The following is a 22047-nucleotide window of genomic DNA, read 5'->3' on the forward strand; positions in this document are numbered from 1 at the left end:
AAAATCGCTGAAGTGGGACAGGCCCATAAAGAAGCAAACGTGAAATATAGAGGTTGGAAGAGCTGATTATCTGAAACAATTAAAGATCTTAATGATAGCGGAGTCAGGGGATATGGGGAGAAGGCAGGAACGGGGTACTGATTGGGGATGATCAGCCATGATCATATTAAGTGGTGGTGCTCGCTCGAAGGGCGGAATGGCCTACTCCTGCACCTATTGTCTATTGTCTATTGTCAGTTGAATTCTGTGTTGTATCCCGAGGGCTACAGTCTATCTGATTCGAAGCTGTGGTGCTGATTCTTGAGTTTATATGGTAGTTAATGGGAACAGTGCAAGTTCAAGTTCAAGTTCAAGTGAGTTTATTGTCATGTGTCCCTGTATAGGACAATGAAATTCTTGCTTTGCTTAAGCACACAGAAAATAGTAGGCATTTACTACAAAACAGATAAATGTGTCCATATACCATGATATAAATATATACACACATGAATAAATAAGCTGGTAGTGCAAATAACAGAAAGTGGTTGCTAATAATCAGAGTTTTGTCCGAGCCAGGTTTAATAGCCTGATGGCTGAGGGGAAGTAGCTATTCCTGAACCTGGTTGTTGCAGTCTTCAGGCAAGAGGTCAATGATTAAAGTTCTTACACCAAACTGTAGGAGGCAACGGGTCTGTGAGGGAGTAGACCAGAGAATTAAAGCCACTGACAAATGGAAGTTCAGGCTCACAATTACAGAACATATGGATCATGTGCAGGCAGATAAGATTAGCCTATCTTGCCATCATGTTCAACACAATCATTGTGGGCTGAAGGACCTGTTCCTGTGCTACACCTTCCTGTGTTCTATATTTGATATGTAAACATTCTGCAATGCGTTCAAACAAAGTGTATTTCAATTCCCTAATGTCAAGGAGACCACACAGTGAGCACACTAGATGGGAGGGACTAAAACTATTACTAGTTAGAAGCGCCCTGCTGAAAACCGATCACCCAAGTCTCAGGGTACGATCCAAGCATTCATGACAAAAACATTTTAAATTGCTTTGGGAATTTTGGGCTTTTCAGCCAGAACTTGGAATTATGCCACTGTACTCTCCTGCTGGAAGCTGTTTCACAAGCAGGTGGGCAGGGAGCTGTCGGCTGACAATGAAACCAATTCCGGATAAATTCTATTAAACAGTACTCAATGGCACATGCCACAAAATCTTCTTGCCCAGAGAAGAATGACAGATATAATACAGCACATCACTTTACTCTGACAGTGATTCATCGTTCAGTGCAATTCCCTCTTCATTTGAAACATTTGGCGATGGATAGTGTATCTGCTTTGGCTTCAAAGTTAAAAGGTAGAAACAAAGAACTGCAGATGCTGGTTGATACACAAAAGGACACAAAGTGCTGGAGTAACTCAGCAGGTCAGGCAACATCTCTGGAGACAATGGATAGGTGGGTCGAGACCCTTCCTTAAGAAGTCCACAACTATGTTCTCAAGAGATACTGTCTAACCTGCTGAGTTACTCCAGTGCCTTTAAACGATAGAAGGGTGTACATTCAAATCTCACTACCAGCACCTTTGTATCAAACATCCACAGCCTCATTCATGGTATTTTGCTCTCATTAATTTGTCTTCCTGCAGATTAAACACATCATTTAAGGCAATATTACAGTGCCATACTGAAGACATGATGCAAACAGTTCAATGAGACATTAAACTGGATGCCTGGTTGCCCTTTATCACAATTTTGATTAATTTGCAGTGTCCTTTGGGAAGAGAGTTCCAGATTCTACCCATTTTTTTCAAGAGCAAGTGCTTCCTTTCATGACCCAGTATATAGCAAGCTTATATTTAAGAACAGAAGATTTTTGTAAGAATTGAGGTTTCAACGCGTTTACAGGTCTAAAAAGAACCATCAAGAGCTTGGGTGTTTTCAGGGCAACAAAATAATTAGTGAGTGATTCAATGATACATTAAGAATCTGAATGTAGCCTTCGTTTTGGACACCCATGTACAAGGAAACAATTTGTTTGTGCTTGCTTCGAAAGCTGCTTCATTTACATTGAATACCTCAATTAGGTCATCCTTAATACTCTGAATCAAGGAGATACAGGATAATGTGCACAACCAGTCCTTATCAGATAGCCATTTTGTCTTAATTGTCATATCTTTGTCAAAAAAAAACGAATGCAACTTACCAATAGGACAGTCGCAATTATAATATCCAACATAATCATTGCAGATGCTTCCATGCTTGCATGGGTTTGAAGAGCATTCATCAACTTCAGTCTCGCAATGAGTCCCTGGTAATTTGAGAAGAATAATTATTATGATGTGTTTCAAGTGAGATGTTCATTACATAAATTACTTCGCCACTGTGGTACAAAATAAACTAAGACGGTTTGTTTATTTTGTACCACAGTGGCAAAGCAATTTATTACAACATATATTTTGATCACTCAAATGAGTTTCGGTGCGATGTACTGATTAATCATGAAGAGGCATAAAGGTGTTTTGAGCTGCAAAGGGTATTTAGGGACTAAGGAAAATATTATACCCAGGTTATTTTATTCTGCAAATGAGAGCAAATGAAGATAATAATCAATTAAGAATGCGTTCCACAAAGGAAGGACTGTACCCGAGTATTAACAGTCACTGTGCTCCAAGGTAATCACGTTGAAACAACTCAAAGTGGTTTATAGAACTAATTATTTTTGGATTTTAATTAGTAATTAAGTGCTTGAATCCATTGCCTTTCACACATAATGTCCTGCCTGGAAATGAATGATTAATTAATCTCTATGGTAAAATTAGTTGAGGTAGAAATGCTAACCAGGATCATAAGGAAATCCTTACAAGGGACCTGTCGTAGAACAAGCAAACTCGACCCCTGTACACGATTATAGATTTCAATCAAAAAAATATTACCATCCATTGCAACATCTGTACTGACAGCTCAAGTTGCAATCAACAGTACAGATTTATTGATGCCTCTTGACATGAGTGGTTAAAGAGTATGGTTTACAAAGTGGTGTACAGTAGGAAGCAGAGGAGAGATAAACAAGAAGGAGATTGATCAGACAAATCACAATAAGCGGGAATAACCTTGTCATTCGATAACTAATTTATGGACTGATGTCATGAAGCACCTCTGATCGTAAATTCATGATGCCGATCTGCAAATTACTCTCCCAAAAAGCTGTGGTGGTCATCAACAAAATATTTCAAAACAGAATTAGATATTTGGCATGGGTATTAAGGTCTATGGAGTCAAGGAAGGTGAACAGAATTAAGGTGCAGATCAGCCATTATCAAAATGGTGGAAGAGCCTCAAGAGGTTTAATGGTCTTTTGCCGAGGGAGCAATGACTGATGCACCCGTGAAACTGGGAATTGAAAAAATCGAAAGCCAACACCACAGAAACCACTTGTATTCACCAGCTCTTTTACTTGTGGAGTTTAGCATTAGGGGCAGTACTTAACAACCTGCTCATTCATTCACCGATCACCAGTTTAGGCTTTGAAAGGATCAGTCAGCTATTAGACCTCATCACAACCTTGCCCCAAAGATTTAAATTCCAGAGTAGAAGATAGAGTAACGACATCAAGTCTGCATTTGACAGAGTGTGGCATTAAGGAGCTCTGGGAAAACTGAAATGAATGAACATCAATGGGAAAACAGTCCAATAGTCACACAAAAGAAAATGGTGACGAGGGAATGACAGAGATGAAAATGCTCAAACTCTGCTCCAACTCTATTTACTAGTTTGCAGATCACACCACTGTGGTGGGCAGAACCTTGTCAAATGATGAAACAAATTACAGGAAATAGACAGACAACTTGGTAACATGGTATTCAAGACAACAACCATTCCCTCAATTTCAGCAAGATAAAGAAGCCTGCTGTTGACTTCAAGGAACATGGTGGTGTACACATCCTTGTCAGCATCAATGTCGAAGAGGATATAGTTGAGAACTTGGTTCCCAAACGAAAATATCACTAACAATCACTCCTAGACCAACCACTTTGAAGCTACGACCAAGAAAGCACATCTACTTCCACAGAAGACTAAGGAAGTATGGCATGTCTCCAACGACTCTTACCATACATGCAGTGTAAAAAGCCCCTATCGGGTAGCAAGACAGCACAGTTTGGTAAACAGTCCTGCCTAAAGCCACAAGAAATTGCAGAGAATTGTGGATGAAACCCAGTCTATCATACAAACTAAGCTCCCTTCCCACAGACTCCATCAACACCTCACGATGCCTCGGAAAGCAGTCAACATAATCAAGGACAAATTGCACCCTGCTCCCTCTTTCTTCTCCCATCTCACGTTTGGCAGAAAATACAAAACCTTGACAGCACATTCCACCTGATTCACAAAGAGCTTCTGTTCATGGACCACTGAACGGTCCTCTCTGTAGTTTCAATTTCCCAATCGACCGCATTGTTGCCTTTATACTTTCATATTCCTCATGGAGGAGGTTATTCAGCCCATCAAGTTTCTGCTGACACTCTGAGCACTCCTATTCTCCTCATCCTTCCCCTAGATCATCTGGTTAATGATCTTAAAGGTACAAATACAAAATTGTTAAGCAATAGAAAGAGTAATGTCAGGCTAAAACTTGAAATTAAACATAATGCGGTGGATTCTTTGTTCAGTTCTTTTAGGTACAATTTTCCCAATGTTATCTAAACTGTTGCAAACTCCAACCTTGAGATTTCATATCCCCACAATCAAATCAAACACAAGGTTTAGCTAATTGGTTTTGGTCTTAAGCGACTAAAAAAATAAGCCTTTCTTTTCATCCAAAAAAAGTAACAGGCATCTTCGAAAAATATTTGCAAAAACACTTTGTCGGTCTCTAATTCTAATATCGATAGTCCCAAAGAAGCATCTAACCACTAAATTTCCTGAAGGAAGTGACTCAATAAGATATATTTATAAATGTTAATAGATTCAATGCAAGAATAAAAAATGTCTTAACATTTTTAGTATCTTCTCATTATATTAATATCCTGATAAAACACACAAATCTATATCTATATACTATTAAAAGTCTCATGTATGTATACGTGTGTGTGTGCGTGTTTGTGTGCGTGTATGCGTGTGTGTGTCTGTGGTTTTCTACCTTTGTCAAAACGGGTCCATACCCGCCCACGGCCTCGCTCCCTCCCACAGCGCCGTGCACCCTCCTCATCGCCGCTCCCACATCATGGTGCTCCCTCCTCAGAGTCACCGCCCATCACTCCCTCCCTCCCACAGTGTGGTGCTCCCTCCTCACTGCCCCGACCTCCCTCCCCTCACACACTTCCAATCACGCACCAAATATGATTTGAAAGTAATACAGCCAACTCTCAACTCCGTGGTAAAGGAATTAAATCCCACTTACACACCACCACCCTGCCCTTCCACCCCCCCCCCCCCCCCCCACACACACTACCCCTTCAACCACACACTCCCCTGACCCCCCCCCCCCCCTCCCCCGCATTGTGTTGGGGGAATGGTTGAGTGGTGTAATATCGCGTTGGGGAGCAGACCCAACTGGTCTGCACTTAGTCTAGTATATTACTAAAACAGTGTGTGTGTGTGTGTGTGTGTGTGTGTGTGTGTGTGTGTGTGTGTGTGTGTGTGTGTGTGTGTGTGTGTGTGTGTGTGTGTGTGTGTGTGTGTGTGTGTGTGTGTGTTCCTGAAATTACTCAAAACGGTACACGATAGTGCTACAATTTTTGGCCCACCTTACTCATTGTTGTCCTGTGTTGTGGTGTATCAAAGTTTCATTCAGATTGATGATATATTTTACGTTATTCACATTTTAAACTTTACAAAATCCAGTTTGAGAAAAATCACTTGAACTTGCATTGGCAGTTAGCAGGGTATGATGTCACAATGGGATCTAATTTACATAAACTGCCCATCAACAGTGTTCCACCCCACAATGACATCACAATGGGACCTCATTCACATTAAAATAAACAGCAGTTTCCACCTCACAATGACATCAAGGGGGGGTAGGGAAGGGAGAGGGATTATGGAGGAAGGGAGGGAGGGAGGGACTCAGGGTAGGGGAAAGCAGACGGAGGGAGAAGTGAGGGAGGGGGTGGGGGAGTGGAAGAGAAGAGAAGAGAGTAAAGAAGAGGGAGGGTGAAGAGGAGGAGGAGGGAGTGCTGGGGGATGAGAGGAATTGAGTCGCGCCTGTGCACTTGGGGGCTATGTGTGAGTGGTGGAATATTACGTTGGGGGAAAGGGGCCCATCGGGTCCCACTTGATCTAGTAACATTAACAAATTACTGGGTATACAGATCTTTAATGCAAATAACTTTGCATTCTGAGTACTGCTCAGTTGCATGGTATTCAGACTGAAATCTCTTCTGTTACATTTACTAAAAATCCTACCAATAAAAGGTTATGCATTCTTTTTAATTCAATATCAGGGTAATTATATTTGGATTACTCACAGGCAATATATGGACAGTCAGATTATAAATACAGTACATATACTTGGTGATAAGCCTTTTGCAGCTGCATTAATGAAACTGCACCAAGTTACCACTAAAATATATCCCTTACATTTACTTTATAACGTGAGGAAAATTAATAGATAATTATATACTGCTTCATAAACGATTTAACTTTCATGATTAAATGAATGTATTTTAGCTTGAATGATAGAGTTTGAACCAAAACTTCATTCAGAAAACCTACCCAATGGTGCATGGAATTTGTGTCTGGATTGCCAAATATGCTCATACGTAAATTTTATGGATATAAATTTAGGAAGCCAGGCTCAAAGTTGCAGTGACTGACATCATTAATTTTTTTCTTCACACAATCTAGCTTCATTTAAAAAAAATAGACTTGCAGTATCTCAGAATCCCAAGGCATTTCAAAGTCAATCAAGCACGTTTGAAGAGTAGCTACAGTTGTAATGTGATCCGAGGCAGCGTTAAAATCTCTCTGGATTTCTAATGGTTTGACCTACCTTTCTCACCCATGACTTTCGCAATTTCTCTTAATTAAGACATCCATGATCTCGCCTTGGGATAGCTGGGATATATCTAACATTATCTCCCTTGAATGGTTCCCACAGCAGAGCGCCCTCTCTATGTAGACTGATGACTATTCCAGTTTGTTCGAAGAACTGTTGGAGCATGCCTAAATTCTCATTTTACTCCCATTGGAATAAAAAAAACTCCACAAAACAACATTGAGTGGAAATTTAAAAAATATCCAGAAAGATCTGGTTCACTGACTTTATGTCAATACTTGTCTCATCCAGAAAGTGAAAGTTCATGAGGTTGGAATCAAAACCTAACTTTAATTCAAAGATAATGTAGTGATAAGGGAAGATCAATTTCAATTTAAGCTGGAGAAAGTGCATATATATGCGTCACTGATATTTTCAAACTGGAAAGGGTGCAGAGAAGTTTTATGATGATGTTGCCAGGATTCAAGGGCCTGAGCTATAGGGAGAGTCTGAGCAGGCTAGGACTTTATTCCTTGGAGCACGTAGGATGAAGGGAGATCTTATGGAGTGTACAAAATCATGAGAGGAATAGATTGCGTAAACACACAGAGTCTCTTGCCCAGGGTACGGAAATCAAGAACCAGAGGATATTGGTTTAAGGTGAGGGGGGGAAAGATTCAATAGAAACCTGAGGGGTAACTTTTTTTACACAAAGAGGGATGAGTGAATGGAACGAGCTGCCGGAGGAGGTAGTTGAGGCAGGTACTATCGCAAAGTTTAAGAAACATTTAGACAGGTACATGGATAGAATAGGTTTAGAAGTTTAGCAGTATGAGGAAATGCTCAAATGAGATGAAAGAGGATGGGATGAAGCCAGGGAAGAATGTTGTGTGGTCCATTTCTGGCAACATCATCATAAATCTTCACTGCACCCTTTCCAGTGTGGTCTGATTGTTGAGTATCGGGAACTAGATGTGCTTTGCAGCCTTTAGGGGGAGGGAGGGGAGGCACTCTAATATTGCTGAGCATTTCCATGCAGCTGCACCCATCTTGTATGCCAAGGATGCCACAGCTTTTGTCAGCTTGCATGACCTATTGTGGCCCAGTAAAATGTTATGTGTAGAATGTGAAGAAAAGTAAATTGTCATAACTTTCAGCACCCTTAAGTCCCAGAGCCCTCTCACCTCTCGCGGACTAAAAGATAATTACCCACTTAAGGCTTCCATTGGTGAATTGTTTTGGGATATATTCCTCTTGAGGAGCAAGCAGCAGTTGTATGCCCAACACCTCCAAGCTCACTTTATCTTGACAGTGTTTCTAAAAAAGGAAATAGATCGTACTGAAGCAACACCTTCCGTGACCTCCGATGATCTTTTGAACTGAAGGGCTTTGCCCTAATCCACGAAGTGCTGAGGGTAAGTCTGCTTAGCAAGTTCTCACAATGAGCAACAACACCCAATTAAACTGCACTCGTGGTTGCGTGATAAATGTTGGCCAGAATACCAGTGAGATATTCATACACTCTTTTCCTAACGTTGCTACAGCATCTTTAAACCTTCAAGACAAGTGAGGCCTTGGTTAAAAGCCTCATCTGAAGGATGATCTACTGCCAAATATTAGCCCAGGTTTCCCACTCAAGCAAGCGACCCAGCAAGGCACAACAAATGCCTTTAACTACATATTTAACCTATGTTTCTTTCCTTTCACATTCTCTGCAATCTTCTGCATCTTTCCGTATTTGTTTTTTTGAAACAGTCAGGTGTTTTTTTTAATTTTTTGGCATGAGGGGGTGACTAATGAGGGGGTGTCTAATGAGGGAGGGAAGACTGAAAACTGTAGGTTATACTCTCTCATATAGACATATGATTGTGAGGAGGAAGCTGGAATGGGGGCAGATTCTCAAGACAGTGAAGACGGAGATAATGAGGAATTTCTTCTCCCAGATTTGAATATCTTAGAAATTCTCTTCCTGACATGGAACCGATGGAGGGTCAATTGTCGTGTTCATTCAAAGTGCAGATCGATAGATTTTGGACATTAAGGAACTCAAAGGATAAGGGGATAGAACAGAGATATTAACCAATATCTTATGAATGGCAAGTTGAAGGGATAAATTACCTCCTGCTAGCTTCTTTTTTTTTGAGATATGAATACTGAATATTGAGACTACTTGGGGTTGAGGAAGTAGATCTGTGCATTACAGGGGAATCAAGGATCCAGGGTATTGGGCTAAACAGTGGCATTCATAAACAAAGATCAAAGCAGTCACTATCAAGCTTTAGCGGCCAAATGGCTTTGGTTTCTTATGTTTATTAATCTCTACTGGCAGTGATGAATTTAAACAGCACCCACAATAATAGTTAGTGAAACATGTTTCTGCTGCTTCTAGAACTCAGAGAATTGCCCTTTGAAGAGGCAGGTTTTTGCATGCATAGCAAGAGCTTTTCATGGAGATTTACCACTAAATTAACCAGCAATGTGATTAAGATTTATCTATTCAGCTCATGGACATAAACACTTCACGTAGTATTTTACTCAGAATATGCAGGTTTGAGTTAATTAAAACAGCACCTCCAGCTTTCAATGGCTGTCAATCCTTTCCAACACGAAGAAGGCTCCTAGTTGTATTATAACTTTTTTTTCTCTCACTATTCTTAGCGTTCGCGCAATTATCATTTTTATGTTTCATTTTCTGCCTCAACCACGTGAAATGAAAATGATTCAAATGTGAAATTGCAACCTAACACAACAGCAATGGTAGATTCAGCCTTTCTTCCTTGCTAACTAAAGGCGGGTTTCAACCATGGGAAATGTAATGACATTAACGAAGGAAAGTGCCCTTCATGTTGTACTATTGTTCGTTTTGCACAGTAAAAGTCGCTGTGGCCCATTAGAAAGCCGGACACGAGGGCATTCATCCGTTGAAAATCATGAGCTCAGAACAAAGCCCAGCATGTTCATACCTGAGCTCTGGACCTGGATGGAAATGGGAGTGGCTGTGTTTTTTTTTAATATAGCTTTCGGCAGCTTATATTTTATTATTTTACAGGCACTTCCCGAATTATATAAGGATTACATTCCATGAGCCCTTACATAAGCCAGATTTTACGTAAGTTGGAATCACCATCCCCATCCCCATCTCCTGCCCAAAATAACACACTGAGTCTGAAGAAGAGTCTCGACCCAAAATGTCACCTAAGCATGTTCTGTTGAGATGCTGCCTGGCCCGCACAGAGTTACTCCAGCACTCTGTGTCCACCACTGAGAGCACTAACTGCCTCAGTGGCATCCGGCTGCATCTGGGGCACTTTCTGCAGCTTCTGGCCTTTTGGATAAGCATTGCCGGCTTGTTTCCCTGAGGTAAACCTGAGTGATCATACAGTGTAGTGCAAATTACAAACTATTGTTCTAATTGCCAGAATTGTTTACGCAATTGCGAGTTTACATAAGTCGCCTATTGTGTAAGGCAGGGAGGATCTGTATTTTGCGGACAGATAATGTGGCAGAGGAGTAATCCCAGTTTTCCCCACGACCTCCCTCCCATCAAAATAAATCACTGTTGATGTGCGCTTAACAATATTTTATTGCTGATGGGAGAATCTCGAACGAGGAGACAGACGTACAAGTCACCTATTGCACTAACATAGACTTGTGTTACAATTGCACTTGGAACTAATTAATTATTATTGACAGTCTTTTTTTTTACTGCCTTGCATAATTTGTGTCTAATTTATATCTAATTTATGCATAATTTACGTGCTTCTGTGTTGTCTGAGTCTGTAAGCCTACAGGAATTTCTTCTGACAGAGGATGTGGAATCTCTGGAATCCCCCAATGTCGAGAATTGTGGAGGTGAGATTACTGTGGGTATTTAAAGTAGAAGATTGATCTTTGAAAGATTGGGCAAACTGAAGAATATTTTGAATTGGAGACACAAGAGCCTGCAGATGCAGGAATCAGGAGTGATAATTTGCTGGAGAAACTCAGCAAGTCAAACAACATCTGTGGAAGAAAGCGGACAAAAGAGGTTTCAGGTCAAGACTCTTCATGCGGATTATTTGGACATGGCACAGGAGAAGAGGTGAGACTGGGGCAGATCTGCTATGATGATATTGAATAGTGATGCAGGCTTAAGGCATCTGGTGACCACATTTGCTCGTATTTTATCATGTTCTTGTTCTGGATTGAGCCCACCTTACAGCAGGGTGCAGGATATGAGTGAGTTTGCAAAGTTTTGTCATCAGGTCTCAGACACCAGCAAATGTATTTTGCCATCCGAGATCTGGCCCAACCACATTGACGATATGGCCAAGAAAGTACACACACACCTCTACTTCCTCAGAAGGGTAAGCATGTTTGGCAGAATATCTCGAATGACTCTGACCAATTACTACACATGCACCAGGTAAAGCATCCTATCCTGGTACATCACAGCCTGGTATGGCAACTGCTATGCCCAAGACCGCAAGAAATCGCAAAGTGGTGCAACCCCATCAACAACTCTATTTACACTTCATACTGCCTTGGGAAAGCATAACATAAACAAGGACCACTGACAACCAGATTGTATTTTCTTCTCCCTCTCCCATCAGACAGCAGATCCAAATGCTTGAAAGCACAAACCATTAATCAAGGGCAGCTTATAACTCGCTGCTATCAGAAGTTTGAATGGACCTCTCATATGTTTGGGTTGAATTACCAATCTTCCAATCCATCTCATAAGTTCATAAGTCATAGGAACACGTCGGCCATTCGGCCCGTCAAGCCTACTACACCCTTCAGTCATGGCTGAACTATCTTTCCTTCTCAACGCCTTCTCCCCATTGCCCTTGACACCCTTACTAATCAATATCTGTAAATCTCGGCCTTAAAAATACCCAATGACTTGGCCTCCATAGCCGTCTGTGGTAATGAAATCCACAGATATACCACCCTCTGAATTTAAAAAATGCTCATCTCCTTCCTAAAGGTACGTTCTTTTATTCTGAGACAATGCCCTCTGAATCTAGATTCGACCACTGGTGGAAACATCCTCTCCACATCCACTCTATCCAGGCCTTTCACTATTTTGGTACATTCCAATGAGTTACCCCCTCATCCTTTGAAGCACCAGTGAATGCAGTTTCAGTGCCACCAAGCGCTTCATATCTTGTTGTGGCCCTTGCATCTTTTTATATCTGCACTTTCTTTGTCACTATAACACACTTCCTGGTTTTTTGTTATTTTGTCTTTTGCCCTGCTTGATGCACTTATGCTGCCTGACCCACTTACTCCAGCACTTTGTGTCTATCATTGGTATAAACCAGCATCACCAGTTCTTTGTTTCTACATTTCCAATATTTCATGAGGAAAAATATCCAATCGCCGCTTGCCACACTGCTCTAGCAATTTCTACACCATCAGCTACAATGATAAAGAGATGTCCTACTCTTTACGGAGGCTGCTTGCAACTTGAATTCCCCAAGAGACACACTCTGTTATTAATTTTTTCTCTTGAGATCTTCAGGTGTAGCCACGTTGTGTGTGCAGTCCCAGGAGCAACATTGACATTGTTGCACCATTATCAATTTGCATTTCCAACAACTTGCAAAATGTTAATTGTTATGTTTATGAAACAAATGTTAACAGCCCAATTACTTGGTGATGAAAAAGACTGCTTTGTACACAGCTAAATACTGGCAAGGGAATATTTTCATATCAACAAATCTTGAATAGCAAGAACATACGCTATCAGTTTATCATCCAGACACCACTGAAATATTGAAGAGTAGGGAGAAATACTATTAGTGGCTCTCTTTCATCTGGTTTCACATAATGCTTGGGGATTCTCCCCCGATGATCTCTGTCTCTCCTGTCTCTCCTCCATTAAAACCTTCTTAAAAGTCTACTCCTCCTGAAGCCTCCTTCAAAAACTGTTTTTTTCCAGATGGTGCTCCGTGAAACACATTCGGACATGAAATGAATTAGATAAATCACAGTACTCTGATTTGAATCTTTGCTTGACCATCTGAGTGTTGTCCTGATTGGAGCACAGGTGAGAAAGCACAGCAGGAAGAATAGCAACTGATCCAAGCTGAATGCCCTTACGATAAAATTGATGGAAGAAAATTCCTCCAGGTGCTGGATAGGTTGTGCTCTTCTTCCTGAACTTAAAGCACAGACACTGAACAAGCATATATTCCATTCTCTGTTGCAAATCGCTCAATCCTCACAATGCCAAAAATGTAATTGGGTTCAGAGAACACAAGGGTTTCATACCAAGTACATAATGTGATTTCTCTGAACTCTTGGGCTTGGGGTGTTGCTCCGATCATGGTTTAATATTCGATTGTCTCAACATAGTGACAAGTTGCTGAGTAGTTGCATCTTGATCTTCATTCTTTTATTCACAATCCCCTGTTGGTTGTTGGGCAGGTAATTATCCCAAACCAACCTGCAGAATGTTATTTTCTATCAGACATGAACAGGTCTTGTTTCCACAAAATAAAAAAATAAAAATATATGACCCACCCTTCCTTTTTCAAATGCTGGTCTAATCGATGTGGTTATATATTCTGTCACCTGAGAAGTATGTATATGACCTAATCTATATTACTAAATCTCTGATCTTGACCGCTTTTGGCCCACTGTGCTGCGATTTCCGACAGAACGCCACCACCTACGGCCGTCATTTTTGGCCACCTCGTTCAGAGCCCCCCTCTGCCTGAAGCGGTGTGGAGGATTTTTCCCATCGATGACAAATCAGAGAGATATTAATGTTTTAAAAAAAACACCATTCTCTCTGCTGCCCCTGCTGGAGGGAGGGGGAGGGACTATAAAACCAGGAAGTGTTGTGCCTCACTCAGTCTATGCAAGATAGATAAAGCCAAGGGTCACGTCTCTCTGAGCTCTGAATAACACTGGACAAATGTCTACACAACTGTGAGTAACCTTAATGTGGTTTGAAAATGAAAATATGGTTTGTTTGAAGTAAGAAGGCACTGTCTGCAAATGGTTGTTTGGGTGCTTTGGCTTGAAGTTGAAAGGCACTTCTTACTGCAAATGGTGGCATGGGAGCTCTGGCTTGAAGTTGAAAGGTACTGCTTACTGCAAATGGTGGCATGAAGTTGAAAGGTACTATTTACTGCAAATGGTGGCATGAGGTTGAAAGGCACTACTTACTGCAAATGGTGGATTGGGTTCTTTGGCTTGAAGTTGAAAAGCACTTCTTACTGCAAATGGTGGCTTGGGTGATTTGGCTTGAAGTTGAAGGCACTTCTTACTGCAAATGGTGGCTTGGGTGCTTTGGCTTGAAGTTGAAAGGCACTACTTACTGCAAATGTGGCATGAAGTTGAAAGGCACTACTTACTGCAAATGGTGGCGGGTGCTTTGGCTTGAAGTTGAAAGGCAGTACTTACTGCAAATGGTGGCTTGGGTGCTTTGGCTTGAAGTTGAAAGTCACTACTTACTGCAAATGGTGGCTTGGGTGCTTTGCTTGAAGTTGAAAGGCACTACTTACTGCAAATGGTGGCTTGTCTGCTTTGGCTTGAAGTTGAAAGGCACTACTTATTGCAAATGGTGGCTTGGGTGCTTTGGCTTGAGGTTGAAAGGCACTACACTGCAAATGGTGGCTTGGGTGCTTTGGCTTGAAGTTAAAATGCACTACACTGCTAATTGGCTTTGGTGCTTTGGCTTGAAGTCGAAAGGCACTACTTATTGCTAATGGTGGCTTGGGTGCTTTGGCTTGCAGTTGAAAGGCACTACTTACTGCAAATGGTGGCGGGTGATTTGGCTTGAAGTTGAAAGGCATTTCCTACTGCAAATGGTGGCTTGGGAGCTTTGGCTTGAAGTTGAAAGGCACTACTTACTGCAAATGGTGGCTTGGGTGTTTTGCTTGAAGTTGAAAGGCACTACTTAGTGCACATGATGGCTTGGGTGCTTTGGCTTGAAGTTGAAAGACACTACTTACTGCAAATGGTGGCATGAGGTAGAGAGGCAGTATTTACTGCAAATGGTGGCTTGGGTGCTTTGGCTTGAGGTTCAAAGGCACTACTTACTGCAAATGGTGGATTGGGTGCTTTGGCTTGAAGTTGAAAGGCACTAACTGCAAATGGCGGCTTGGGTGCTTTGGCTTGAAGTTAAATGGCACTACTGCAAATGCACTTCCTGTTTGCACTTTATATTGATTTTAGATAAAACGCTACCACTTACGGCTGTGATTTTTGGCCATCTTACTCAGTCCCCCCTCCGCTGACCAGGTACAGATAATTCTTCCCATCAATGAAAAATAAAAGTGTTATTAGTGTTTAAAAATGTTGAGAATCTCTCTCCTGTCAATCACGCCCAGAAAGCCACACCTTTTCCGGTGGGAGGGGGAGGGATTTCTAAAACCCTGAAGTGTGGGTGTGGCTCAGTCTCTGCATGATGGGGGAGGGAGAGGTCATGACTTTGTCTGAGCTGTGAATCAACTAAACACACTGAATGTCTACTGAACTGTGGGTTTGGTGTTTTGTGTGGTTTTATGGTGGTTTCACCCTGCATGAAATGGTATGAAGCTTAATTTGAATTTGGTGGCCTTGCACCCTGCTTGAAGTGGAATGAAACTGCACTTGAATTTGGCGGCGTTGCATCCTGTTTGAAGTGGTATAAAACTGCACTGAATTTGGTAGCCTTGCACCTTGCTGAAAGTGGTATGAAACTGCACTTGAATTTGGTGGCCTTGGATCCAGCTTGAAGTGGTATGAAACTGCACTTGAATTTGATGGTCTTGCACCCTGCTTGAAGTTGTTGGAAACTGCACTTGAATTCGGTGGCCTTGCACCCTGCTCATAGTGGTAAGAAACTGCACTTGAATTTGGTGGCCTTGCACCCTGCTTGAAATGGTAGGAACATGGATTTGAATTTGGTGGCCTTGCACCCTGCTTGAAATGGAATTTCAAGGAATAGCCATGAGTAAACTGCAAGCCCACCAGCCGTGAGTGAGCTGCCAGCAGATCAGGCAGGAGGGACTGAGCTGTCACCCCAAGAACCCATACCAGCACTCCAGAAAGTCCCCCCCCCCCCCCCCCCCCCCACTGGCCACCAATATTGGAATTGGTAGATAGATGGAATATTGCGTCGGAGGACCAGCCCTCCGTGTGAACATGGGACCCAACGGGTCCCACTTAGTCTAGTAGAAAATTAAATTCCTCTATTTTTATTTAATTTCATTCATAAATGTCTGTTAAAATGTTATGCCCTCTCTTTTTATTGATGTAACATATTCTTAATCACTCAAGATACTCTCCTTTCTCTAGCTCCTGTTGACCTTATTTAGTACTCACTCCGGACAGTACTGGATCCATGTTTCAGTAATGGTTGTAGTGTCATTCCATTGCAGTTCAATTCATATCTACAATTCTTTCACTTGATTACTTATCCTCTGAACATATGCATAAACAAATTGGACCATTTGCCCTAATCTGCTCCAATCAATCTGAAGAAGGGTTTCAACCCAAAACTTCACCCATTCCTTCTCACTAGAGGTGCTGCCTGTCCCGCTGAGTTACTCCAGCTTTTTTTGTCTATCTTCGGTTTTAACCAGCATCTGCAGTTCCTACTTACACACTAACCAATGGTTTGTTTGGCCTCCTGCTCCAAACATCATGATCACCATTCAAGCTGCCAATCAACAATTCTCCTCCTTTTCCTTTTGGGCAAAATCAGATTATCCCTGTTGGATGGGATTGGTATCTCTCGATCCTAATTTGGATTTTGTAAATTTCCCTCAGGCAGAACTCTACCGATCCCACCAATCTCACATTAAGCAAACACCTCTCGATAGACTCCAATTTATTGAGTCTCAGCCAGAGGGTTTCAAGACTGAGACATTCGCTCTGGGAAGTTTTATTGTAGATCATCTCCAATATTCGACTCTTCTGATATACCACCTGGTCTAATATAACTCAATTTGTATAACTTATCTTTTGCTTTTTGGACATTTTTATGAATACAGTAGCTTGTATAAAGTACCACTACAATGGCCAAACCATTAACAGTATTAAATATCCCATTGTGCCTCAATACAGGCAAATCATTATCAGCACTGGGGGATGGGGCACGAGTCCTTCCCCCTCTACACCAAATTCCAATTCTGACAATATTATCAACATTACACTCCTACTGAAGTAAATTTTATCTCAGGAGTCTGTACAAATAGTCAGTGTCAATTTTGTGGTGCATGTTTCACAAGATATACTCCCTGAGATGTAGTATCTGAAATACTTCTGATGGAAGCTGACCACGGCTCTAAACACTGATACATAACCTTGACTCCTTTGCACTCCCAGCCTCTGGAGATAAGGGCAGCCATCCATTAGCCTTTCTGGATGTCACTTTGTCCCATCCAAGAGCTCCAAATATGAAATGTGTTTTTGAAATTCACATATGGGCATCGGCTGGTTTCAGCTTTAAGGTACTGTAGCTATATATCATTACAAAAGTCCTGACCGTGAAAAACAGCATCAATCAACAATTGAATGGATTCTAACCTCACATATAAACAAAACATGCAAAGAATAAAATATCATGTTTCATACATTTTATGTCCTCTCTTATCATTGAAGTAACATATTCTTAATCATTCAAGATACTCAAAGATCCAGCTCTCTACGTTGCCGGACCAGCAGGTTCAGGAACAGCTTCTTCCCTGCGGCTGTTACACCACTTAACTCTGCACCTTGGTGATGCCAGTCACCCCCCCCCCCCCCCCCCGGACACTCCTTCCCCCAGAAAAATTGCACCATTGTTACTGTATGTACGTACATATATTTATTGTTCATTATTCTATGTTCGCTCTTCTAGGGAGATGCTAACTGCATTTTGTTGTCTCTGTACTGTACGCTGCACAATGACAATAAAGATTGAATCTGAATCTGAATCTGAGTCAGAAGGTCCATGTTTACTCTGATGACTGTTAGTTAAGCTGTTACGTGCAAACTGTAAATTTATTGTTAACTAATCGATGGCTCTACTTAAATGTGAGAAAGATAATCTTTGTGTTTTTAGCAAATTAGTTAAAATCAAACCTTGCTGGAATTTAAACCCTTAGGAGTTATTCATTCATCAGATTGCTTTTAAAAAGTGGGGTATAATTTGTTGCTAAATGCCAGTCAATTGCCAGGTGTTTAAAAGGAATCTAAATAGACGTGCAGGAGACTGAGGTACAAAGGCACGTCAATAGAATTAAACGGTGGATCAGAAAACCTACAATTTGAACAAATGACCAGCTTCTCTGCAGAAAACTGAATGTATGCCGATTCAAATATGAAACAGAAAATATTTGTGTGTTCCAATATGTTGATTAAATGAATTTAAAAATGAGGTAAGCAAAGGGCAGCCGTGTTTAAGACTTGTGAAAGTTATCTGTTCCATCAAACACTGACACAGGATTCTACTGTTCCTGGAAAGGCACGGGGCAATGGGTGAGATGCAAAATTACTGGTGATGTTATCTCCCAATTTATCTTGGAGACTTGTGACTGTGCAAAGTCCTGTGGAGTTAAGATGATGCAGGGTTCTGTGGCCGTGCTTGATGGCTTCTGACAGCTAGCAGCAAATTTTAAATGTCTCTGATGAACATTTAAAAAAAAGTGTTGGAACGAACTGCAGATGCAGGTTTACATCGAAGACAGACATAAAATGCTGGAGCAAACTCAGCAGGTCAAGTAGCATCTCTGGAGAAAAGGAATAGGTGACGTTTCAGGTTAAAACCCTTCTTCAGACCCTCTTTTTCTGACCTTCTTCCAAAGAAGGGTCTCAACCCGAAACATCACCTATTCCTTTTCTCCAGAGATGCAGCCTTACCCACTGTGATACTCCAGCATTTTGTGTCTATAAGAAACAATTTAGACACATTTGTGCTGAATGATAGTTGAAATCTGCGAGTTTAGAAGAGTTTTCCCTCGACTCAAACTCGCAGCATAGTCGACACGTGGTAGGAGGTCCTATGAGGTCACTAGAACTCTCCTTCATGCTCAAGGGAAGTTCCCACATACTTGCGGCCTCAGCTAGGTCGTGGAGAAATTTTCAGCATGTTGAAAAATGTTCCACAAGTAAAAATTGGTCGGCATGGTTCTTTTTAACTCGTAGTGCAGTGGAGTGGGGTCGCTATGTAGTTACAGGCAGTCGAGGGCAGCCGTAGGCAATCTCTTTCGCAGACCGGGCATTTTAATTGGCTTATTGGAGTTTTCAGGACCAAGGAAAACCGACCGGTTATGTAAAATGCCCGCTAAACATTATTATTCTTCTTAAAAGTGTCTCCACTCCTTCTCCCCTCCTTCTCCCCCCCTCCCCTTCTCTCCCCTTTTTTCCACCCCCCGCGCTCTTTAAAGGACTTACCGTACACTGTGGCAGCCATATTTTACCTTCCTCTTCATCGCGGGTGTGAATTTCAGACAGCACTCCCCCGCTTTCCCTGGCCCCCGCCTTTGCGATGTGTTTGTGTGTGTGTGTGTGTGTGTGTGTGTGTGTGTGCGCGCAGTCGGTCGATCCAGCTTGCGGTTTCATCGCTGACGGTCGATCCAGCTCGTGGTTTTTCAGGCGAGTGCCCTCGAGCTTGAAGGTCGAAGACACTCTTCTGAACTCGCGGCTACAGTCTCCCTGTGGGAGAGCCCCTTAAGCATATTAATGAAAAAAAAAAAAAACACTTCCCAGCATTTACGTGAAGGCCAGCGGCTACATTTGATCAAATGGAGCAAAGCCTCGTACTTCTGCCATCCCTGGTGTAAAGCTGAGGGGTTGGATGCAAAACACTTTGCTACTGTGACCTGTTGGCATCATAGCAGTGACTGGAGTCAATGTGATGCGATGGACTAGGATTATCTAAGGTGCCACCATCTGATGTCCAGTTTGTTCTGCATTTCAAATACTTAGGCCAGTGACCAATAAGCTAATCTATGCACTGGAGTTATCCAATGGTTCTCTGTGGGTAAAAATCAAACCGTTCCAGCTGTAACCTTTTAAATCGAACATTGGTCCATCCTGCAGGGATTACTAATTTGTTCATCTGCTTTAATTCATTACATGTTCCTTATTTAAGAAAATGATACGATTTAGCTGGATGTTAGATTTATTGAGTAACATTAAACATAGTTTAAAAAATTAACTCCTGACAGTATTTACAATGATATAAATGCGACAGATAATTCATCTTGTTTTATTGCAGATGTGAGGGAACCATACTGGAAATAAGAAATATATCTGTTGGAATGAAGCCAGAAAGGGCAGGCATAATGATTTTTTCTATTACCCCAGTACCAATGACAATATGGATAATGCAAGATTTAAAATTATACACCTGTAAATGTCACCAGCCATAACAGCAGTTATGATTTTATTCAGCATATATGCTTTGAGCTTCTACATGATATTAAACATGTCACAACTTCATTGCTTCTTAACATCCATGAGTGCACAAGGAGGAAAAAAAAGGATTTACATAAATGTGACAACTTTGATGAAAGATTGTTCCAAGGTAGACGGAAATGCTGGGGAAACTCAGCGGGTGAGGCAGCATCTATGGAGAGAAGGAATAGGCGGCGTTTCAGGTCGAGACCCTACTTCTGACATGTGGTGGGGGGGGGGGGGGGGGGTCAGGGGCGGAAAAAGAAAGAAAGAGGCTGAGACAGTGGGCTTGTGGGGAAACTGGGAAAGGAAGGTGAAGGAGGGAGAAAGCAAAGACTATCTGGAATTGGAGAAGTCAATGTTCACACCGCTGGGGTGTAAACTACCCAAACAAAATATGAGGTGCTGCTCCTCCAATTTGCGCTGGGTCGCACTCTGGCAATGGAGGAGGCCTAGAACAAAAAGGTCGGATTCAGAATGGGAGGGGGAGTTGAAGTGCTGAGCCACCGGGAGATCAGGTTGGTTATTGCAAACGGAGCGGAGGTGTTGGGCGAAGAGATGGCCAAGCCTGCGCTTGGTCTCGCCGATGTAGAGAAGTTGGATCAGGGGATGCAGTAGATGAGGTTGGAGGAGGTGCAGGTGAACCTCTGCCTCACCTGGAAAGACTGCTTGGGTCCTTGGATGGAGTCGAGGAGGGAGGTAAAGCAACAAGTGTAGCATTTCCTGCGGTTGCAAGGGAAAGTACCTAGGGAGGGGATGGTCTGCGTGGGAAGGGACAAATTGACCAGGGAGTTACGGAGGGAACGGTTTCTGCAGAAAGCAGAAAAGGGAGGGGATGGGAAGATGTGGCCAGTGGTGGGATCCCATTGGAGGTGGCGAAAATGTCGGGGGATTAAATGTTGTATGCAACGGCTGATAGGGTTGAAGGTGAGGGCTAGGGGGACTCTGTCCTTGATACGAGTAGGGGGATGGGGAGTGAGAGCGGAGCTGTGGGATAGAGAGGAGACCCTGGTGAGAGCCTCATCTATAATAGAAGAGGGGAACCCCCATTCCTTAAAGAATGAGGACATCTCCGATGCCCTGGTGTGGAACACCTCATCCTGGGTGCAGATACGGCGTAGACGGAGGAATTGGGAGTAGGGGATAGAGTCCTTACAGGAAGCAGGATGGGAAGAAGTGTAGTCGAGATAGCCATGGGAGTCAGTGGGTTTGTAGTAGATGTCGGTCAGTAATCTGTTACCTGCGATGGAGATGGTGAGGTCTAGAATCGATAGGGAGATGTCGGAAATGGTCCAGGTGAATTTGAGTGCCAGATGGAAGTTAGTGGTGAAATGGATGGTCAGTGAGTTCTGCATGGGTGCAGGAGGTAGCACCAATGCAGTCGTCAATGTAGTAGAGGTAGAGTTCGGGGATGGGGCCCTGGTACGCCTCGAACAAGGATTGTTCAACGTACCCTACAAAGAGGCAGCCATAGCTGGGGCCCATGGATGTGCCCATAGCTATGCCTTGGATTTGAAGAAAATTGGAGGAGTCAATTGAAAAATTGTTGAGAATAAGGACCAGCTCCGTGAGCGGAGGAGAGTATTAGTAGCAGGGGATTGGTTGATTGGAGGAAGAAACGGAGGGTTTTAAGACCTTCCTGGTGGGGGATGGAGGTGTAGAGTGACTGGACATCCATAGTGAAGATGAGGGAGTGGGGGCCTGGAAAACAGAAGTCATGAA

Source organism: Amblyraja radiata, chromosome 5 (assembly GCF_010909765.2).
Source record: "Amblyraja radiata isolate CabotCenter1 chromosome 5, sAmbRad1.1.pri, whole genome shotgun sequence".
Classification (NCBI taxonomy): Eukaryota; Metazoa; Chordata; class Chondrichthyes; order Rajiformes; family Rajidae; genus Amblyraja; species Amblyraja radiata.